The sequence below is a fragment of the Capricornis sumatraensis genome, chromosome 4, assembly GCF_032405125.1.
Source record: "Capricornis sumatraensis isolate serow.1 chromosome 4, serow.2, whole genome shotgun sequence".
Classification (NCBI taxonomy): Eukaryota; Metazoa; Chordata; class Mammalia; order Artiodactyla; family Bovidae; genus Capricornis; species Capricornis sumatraensis.
The window spans coordinates 151,340,416-151,346,168 of NC_091072.1; positions in this window are offsets into that span (position 1 = coordinate 151,340,416).

Below are 5,753 nucleotides of genomic sequence, written 5' to 3' on the forward strand. Positions count from 1 at the left end.
CCCTTTTCAATTTCTATTGATTAAAGGGTCCAGGAACTCATGTAGGTAACAGTATGACCTGTCCAGAGTATGCTTAAAGAAAAAAAAAAAACACCTTTCATAGAGCAGATTGTAAAAGGGGTTGGGGGGAGTCTTTAGGCAAAAATGCCAGTTAGAAATCTATGGAAATAGTCCAAGCTAAAGATAATGCAACACAGAGTGGAAATAAATAGTAAGATACAAATCTGAGAGCCAGTAGTATGACAAGATCACCATGATTTTTTTTTTTTTTAATGCAGGTGCCAAAGTGAAAGTCACTCAGTCGTGTCTGACTTTGTGACCCCCCATGGCCTTTACAGTCCATGGAATTCTCCAGACTAGAATACTGGAATGGGTAGCCTTTCCTTTCTGGAGTATTCTGGAGTATATTACTGGAGTATTCCCTTCTCCAGGGGATCTTCCTAACCCAGGGATTGAACCCAGGTCTCCCACATTAGCAGGCAAATTCTTTACCAGCTGAGCCACAAGAGAAGCCCAAGAATACTGGAGTGGGTAGCCTCTCCCTTCAGCAGATCTTCCCCACCCAGAAATTGAACTGGGCGGCGGGGGTGGGGTGGGGGTGGATTCTTTACCAGATGAGCTACCTGGGAAGCTCCAGGTGCCAAAAGAGAGATAAAAATACTGAGCTAAGGTGTCTGGGAAAATCTTGACTGTAACTAACAGAAAATCAAAAAAGAGGTGGAAAAGCAGATTTAGAAAATGGCACATTCCTTTTAGTCATGCTTATGTGTCAGGCCAGTGAAGAATCCCAGCTTTTCCTTAGCAGTAGTGTTACCAACCAGGGTCCTTGGACTCTATAATCAATAGAAATTGAGGCCAGGTAAGAAATTCAGGCAAGGCTTTACTGGGACTCATTCTGTAGCAGGAGGGAGTGAAAACAAGTAACAGGTGCCCTGGCTTGCCTCTGGGCCAAAGGGGTGGCTTATGTGGTCTGTCTGCCACATTAATGGTTCTGTGTGCAAGCAGCAGATGAGTTTTGGCCTTTTTGTTTCTTACTGTTCATGATTTTCCACAACCCCACATGCACAGTTATTTTTATTCCCTTATAGTTTCTTTGTATTCTGTTGCTGGAGGAGTCATTTATCAAGGTGCAAGCATTGCAGTAAAGGGTCCCCCGTCCCAGCCCATACCCAAAGCTGTAGCCCTGAGACTAAAGTGCCTTTCCCCCTACTTCTTGCTCTTCTGCAAAGATGAAACCACAATTGGCTTTTGAACTAACTATATGATTTAAGGAAGTTTCTCACACCTCTTAGGAAAAGGAGGTAGTGTCTGCTACCTGATAAAAAGCGCATTCATATACATACTCTTCTGACTGTACAAACTGATCCAACAAATCCTGTCTTGGCTCTAGGCCACTAGATCATTGAAGGAGAAACTATAATATCTTAGACTCTTCACCTCCTTAGAGATAAATTCGTATATCACAACTCATAGTAATCCTGTGATTATTTACTGCATTCATGAAAACAAGCCTAAACTGGGAGACCTAAACTGCGCCAGGTCTAGCACGACTGACCCCAAACATCACACCCCCGGTACTTCCTCCACCAGGAGTGCTGTGTGCAGAGATGAAACTATATTTCTCTCGCAGTAACCTCTGCGAGGCAAGGAGCGCGAGGGAGGGCGGGAAGGGGGCGGGCCTTTGTATGAACAGCTTTCCTAATGGTGCGCAATCCAGAGGCTGTGTAAGCCAGTGGGCGATTGGGCGGGCTCCCGCCCGCCGCGCCGCCCCCCGGTTTGAGTGTTTTTCTGTTGGGCTCTTGGTGTCTGCAGCTCCAGACAGGGTGAGTAGAGTTCCGGGTTCCAGGAGTGGGAGGTCCGAGAAGGGGTCTGGGGAAGAAAAGAGGGACTGTGCCCGGCGGGGGTACTAACTGTGTGAGCAGTGCGGAGGGAAGGGGTGGGAGCCTGAGAGGGCTCGTCGGGAGGCCCGGGCCGTAACGGACAGTTAACATCTTTAGGGGGAGGTTAGACAGCACGGGAGGATGGGGGCTTTGGTCTCCGGGGGGTCAAAACAGGACGAAGTGGAGAAAGGAGTACGGAATATAAGCTCCTGGAGTTCCCTCATCGTCCCCGCCGGGCTCAGCCTCACGTTCCTCATTTGTGAAGTTGAGGGATAAGATCCTTCACAGAGTTGTGGGGTTAAAGTAATAGATGTCCAAGTGCTAAACAGATTTTAGTTGTAAGTAGACAAGCAATAGAAATTGTAAACCCAAATAAAGATATCATAGGAATGGGTAGAAGCTGGCTGAAACGCTGTAATTTGTGTTATAAACAAGGGAAGGGCCAAGTTCTTTCAGGAGACAGGACGGTGCTCCCATCTGCAGGTAGTACACACGGTCGTGGGAGAGTTGGGAGCCCCAGAGAACTCTATTGCGTCCCCTCTTAGAGAATTACAAGTGCGCTTCCTCTGCACCTAGTTCCTTTGGGATGGATTGACTCAGGAAAGAGATGGAGGAGGCGGCACTTGAGTTTATCGTGTGCAGATTGATTTCATTAAGTGAGATTATGAGTGGAGGGAACTGTGGGCCAGCTGGAGGGAAGCTCCTGAACAAAGACATGGACGCCGGAGTACATTAGGGGAGTGGAGGAAAACAAGGCGGGAGAGGTAGGTTTGGGCCGTACATTTAAAAGCCTTGAGGGCTAGGCAGAGCATTAGACTATGAGAAACACCAATGAATCTTAACGGCTTTTTAGTCGGGTTGGGGGTTGGGTAGAACAGTTAAGTCATTGTAGGTTAGGTAAGAAGACATGGAGAATCCCTAAATAACACATGTTGTCAGAAGAGGGTCAAGAGAAGGAGTAATGAAATGATTAAATTTTCAAATCCAGGTTACTTGAAAGATGTTGAATTGGTAACTGAAATAGGAAAGTTAGAAGGAGCATGTTTGGGCGACAAAGATGATGTATTTGGTTTGGGAAGCATTAGCTTTAAGATGCTAAGAAATATGTGGCTTAAATGATTTTTTTTTAATATTAAGGAATTTCATTGGTCAGTTATGACCACACTTCTGGGTTCATGACCCAGGAGTGAGCTACTTCATTCTGATTTTTTCTAAGTTAAACATTTCAAGCTCCAGTGGGACATATATAGATGAAAATGTTACATAATTGGAAATTCAAGTCAGGAAATTGAAAGATCTCATTTATTCATTCTAGAAGTCATTGTAAGTTACTCTTTTCCAGGTCGTGTTAGGTAATCATCAGAAAAGAAGTGGGAATAATGTTCCCAAAGAAATGGAGAGAGGAAGTAGTAAAGAAAGTTGAAGACAAAACTTTTTGAACCAAGGGAGTAAAATTTTCAGTGAAAATAGTAATTTTCTGCATTTATTGAGTGCTTTAATGTGCTGGACATGTGCTCTGCTCTTTTATTCATTTAATCCTTACACCAGCCTGTGACATACATGCTATCATCATTATCCCAATTTTCTAATGAGTAACTGAAGTTTAAAGAGGTTAAGTAAAAACTTCCTCAAGGCCACACAGCTAATAAGGGACAGAACTTTGGCTCAAACCCAAGTCTGCTTGATTTCAGAGCCTGTGCTCTCCACCACAAAGCAATATTTTAAGAAGGAGGTTAACATTGTCAGGCACGCAGTCAAGGCACTTGCTGAATGGAGAAGGACGGAAGCGAAAGAATGACTGGACTTATGAATGTGGATGTCTGCTGATGAAGAAGGGCCACTTCAGTTCAGATATCGTAGCAGAGGTGAGGTTATAAAGCTGAATGAGACATGAGTGTAGACAACTTTTTGTAGATGTACACTAGGTCAGAAAGGAGGAAGGAAGAGAGGGAGGTGAGAGGTTGCAGGTTGTTAGAAGTTCTTAGAAAGCTCCACTTGCTCTTCACTGATATGAGGACAGTGGCATTTCAGATGCTACCCAGATACATAAGACAGGAATGGAGTGTTGCAACATAGAGGAGCCTTAAAAACATTAGGCGAAATAAAAGAAGCTAGTCAGAAAGACAACATACCATATGATTCCATGGACACGCAAGTCCAGAACAGGAAGCTATGTGGAGACAGGAAGTAGATTGGTGCTTGCTTAGGGCTGCAGTGGAGTGGAACGTAGGGGAGAGCTGAAGGTTACCTGGGTTTCTTCTTGAAGTGCTGAAGATGTTCTAAAGCTGCTGATGGTGATGGTTGCACATGTCTGTGACTACTAAACTCATTGAGCTATACATTGAAATGAGTGAGTTCTTTGGAATGTGGATCATACCTCCTGAGAGGGCAGGTTTGGTGGTGGGAGGTCTGTGTTGGGGGGCTCAGTTTGGGACATGTTAAGCTTGAGAGACGTGCTCAGGCAGAGCTCATGAGTCTCTTGAGAGCGCTCAGGAATGGAGGCTGCATTTGAGAACCGCTGGTGTGTTCCTGCTATTTAAAGCCACAAGGCTTCATGAGGTCACCAAGGCAGTAAGGATGAGATGAGAACTAGAAGGGACTGAAGATCAGTGGCCAGTGAGGAGAGAGGGATATGAGGAGCACGTGGTGTCCTGGAGGCCAAGTGCAGGAAAGCTGAAGGAGGTGGGAGGAGGAGGGGGAGAACACGGGGTTGTGAGCAGGAAAATGACACCTGGAATTAACCAAAGTGGTGCGTGCTTTCACTCCTTTTCAGAGAATTCCTCCCAAGGGACTGAAGATTGTAGGCAGACATTTACCAAGCAGAAAGAGCACTGGGATAGACTGTTACGTCACCTCTCGCCTGCTCACAGTCACAATGGAGTGACAGCAGGCTTGACTAGAAAGCTTTCCCCAAAGCCAAGTTTACGAAGAACCCCTCCCATGCCCCATCTCCCCATCTTCCCTTTCCCCCTCTCTCCTTCCAATAACATGGTATTCCCTCTTTGACAGTGGAGTTTATCTTCCTGAAAATTGCGGTGACGAGATTAATCTGTGTAGAAAGATGGTACCGACAGTCCTACATGCAGGACAGCGAAGGAGACACAGCCATAAAGAATACACTTTGGGCTCCGTGGGAGAAGGCGAGGGGGGGATGATTTGAGAGAATAACTGAGACATATATATTACCGTATGTAAAATAGATGACCTGTGCGAGTTCCGTGCGTGAAGCAGGGCACCCAAAACCGGTGCTCTGGGACAACCTAGAGGGACGGGGTGGGGAGGGAGGTGAGAGGGGGTTCAGGATTAGGGGGACACATGTATACCTATGGCTGATTCGTGTTGATGTATGGCAGAAACCATCCCAGTATTGTAATTATCCAATTCAATTAAGTTTGATCAGTATTCTCAATTGAAATGGAAGTTGTGCATGAACTTTTTAAAGATAAAACAATAGATGCAGCACGCCAAATAAAGATAACATCAGAAATTTAGCATGTTGAGTCCTCTGCCTGAATTTCCACTTAATTTCTCTTGGTTATTACAAAGTTTTCTGTATCTCCCTCTGCTATTATTTCACAGAATTGTCAATTTGTTTTGCATGTAAATTCATTGCAGAAAACTTTCATACTAGGGCTTTTCTTTTGTGTGCTTGCCATTGAAATGTTAAATGTCAGTCTGATTGTATTTAAGAACAATGATGAGGAAGAATGCCTGAATAAAATCCCATGATTTGGAACTGCCCCAATAATACTGCATTCAAAACCATCACATTCTGATGATGTTGGGTGGACTGGTTTGCACATCCTGTACTGTTTTTTCTGTTCCTGATCCCTTGTTCTGGATCTTTTGTGTATTTGACAGGTGTGAAAGGAC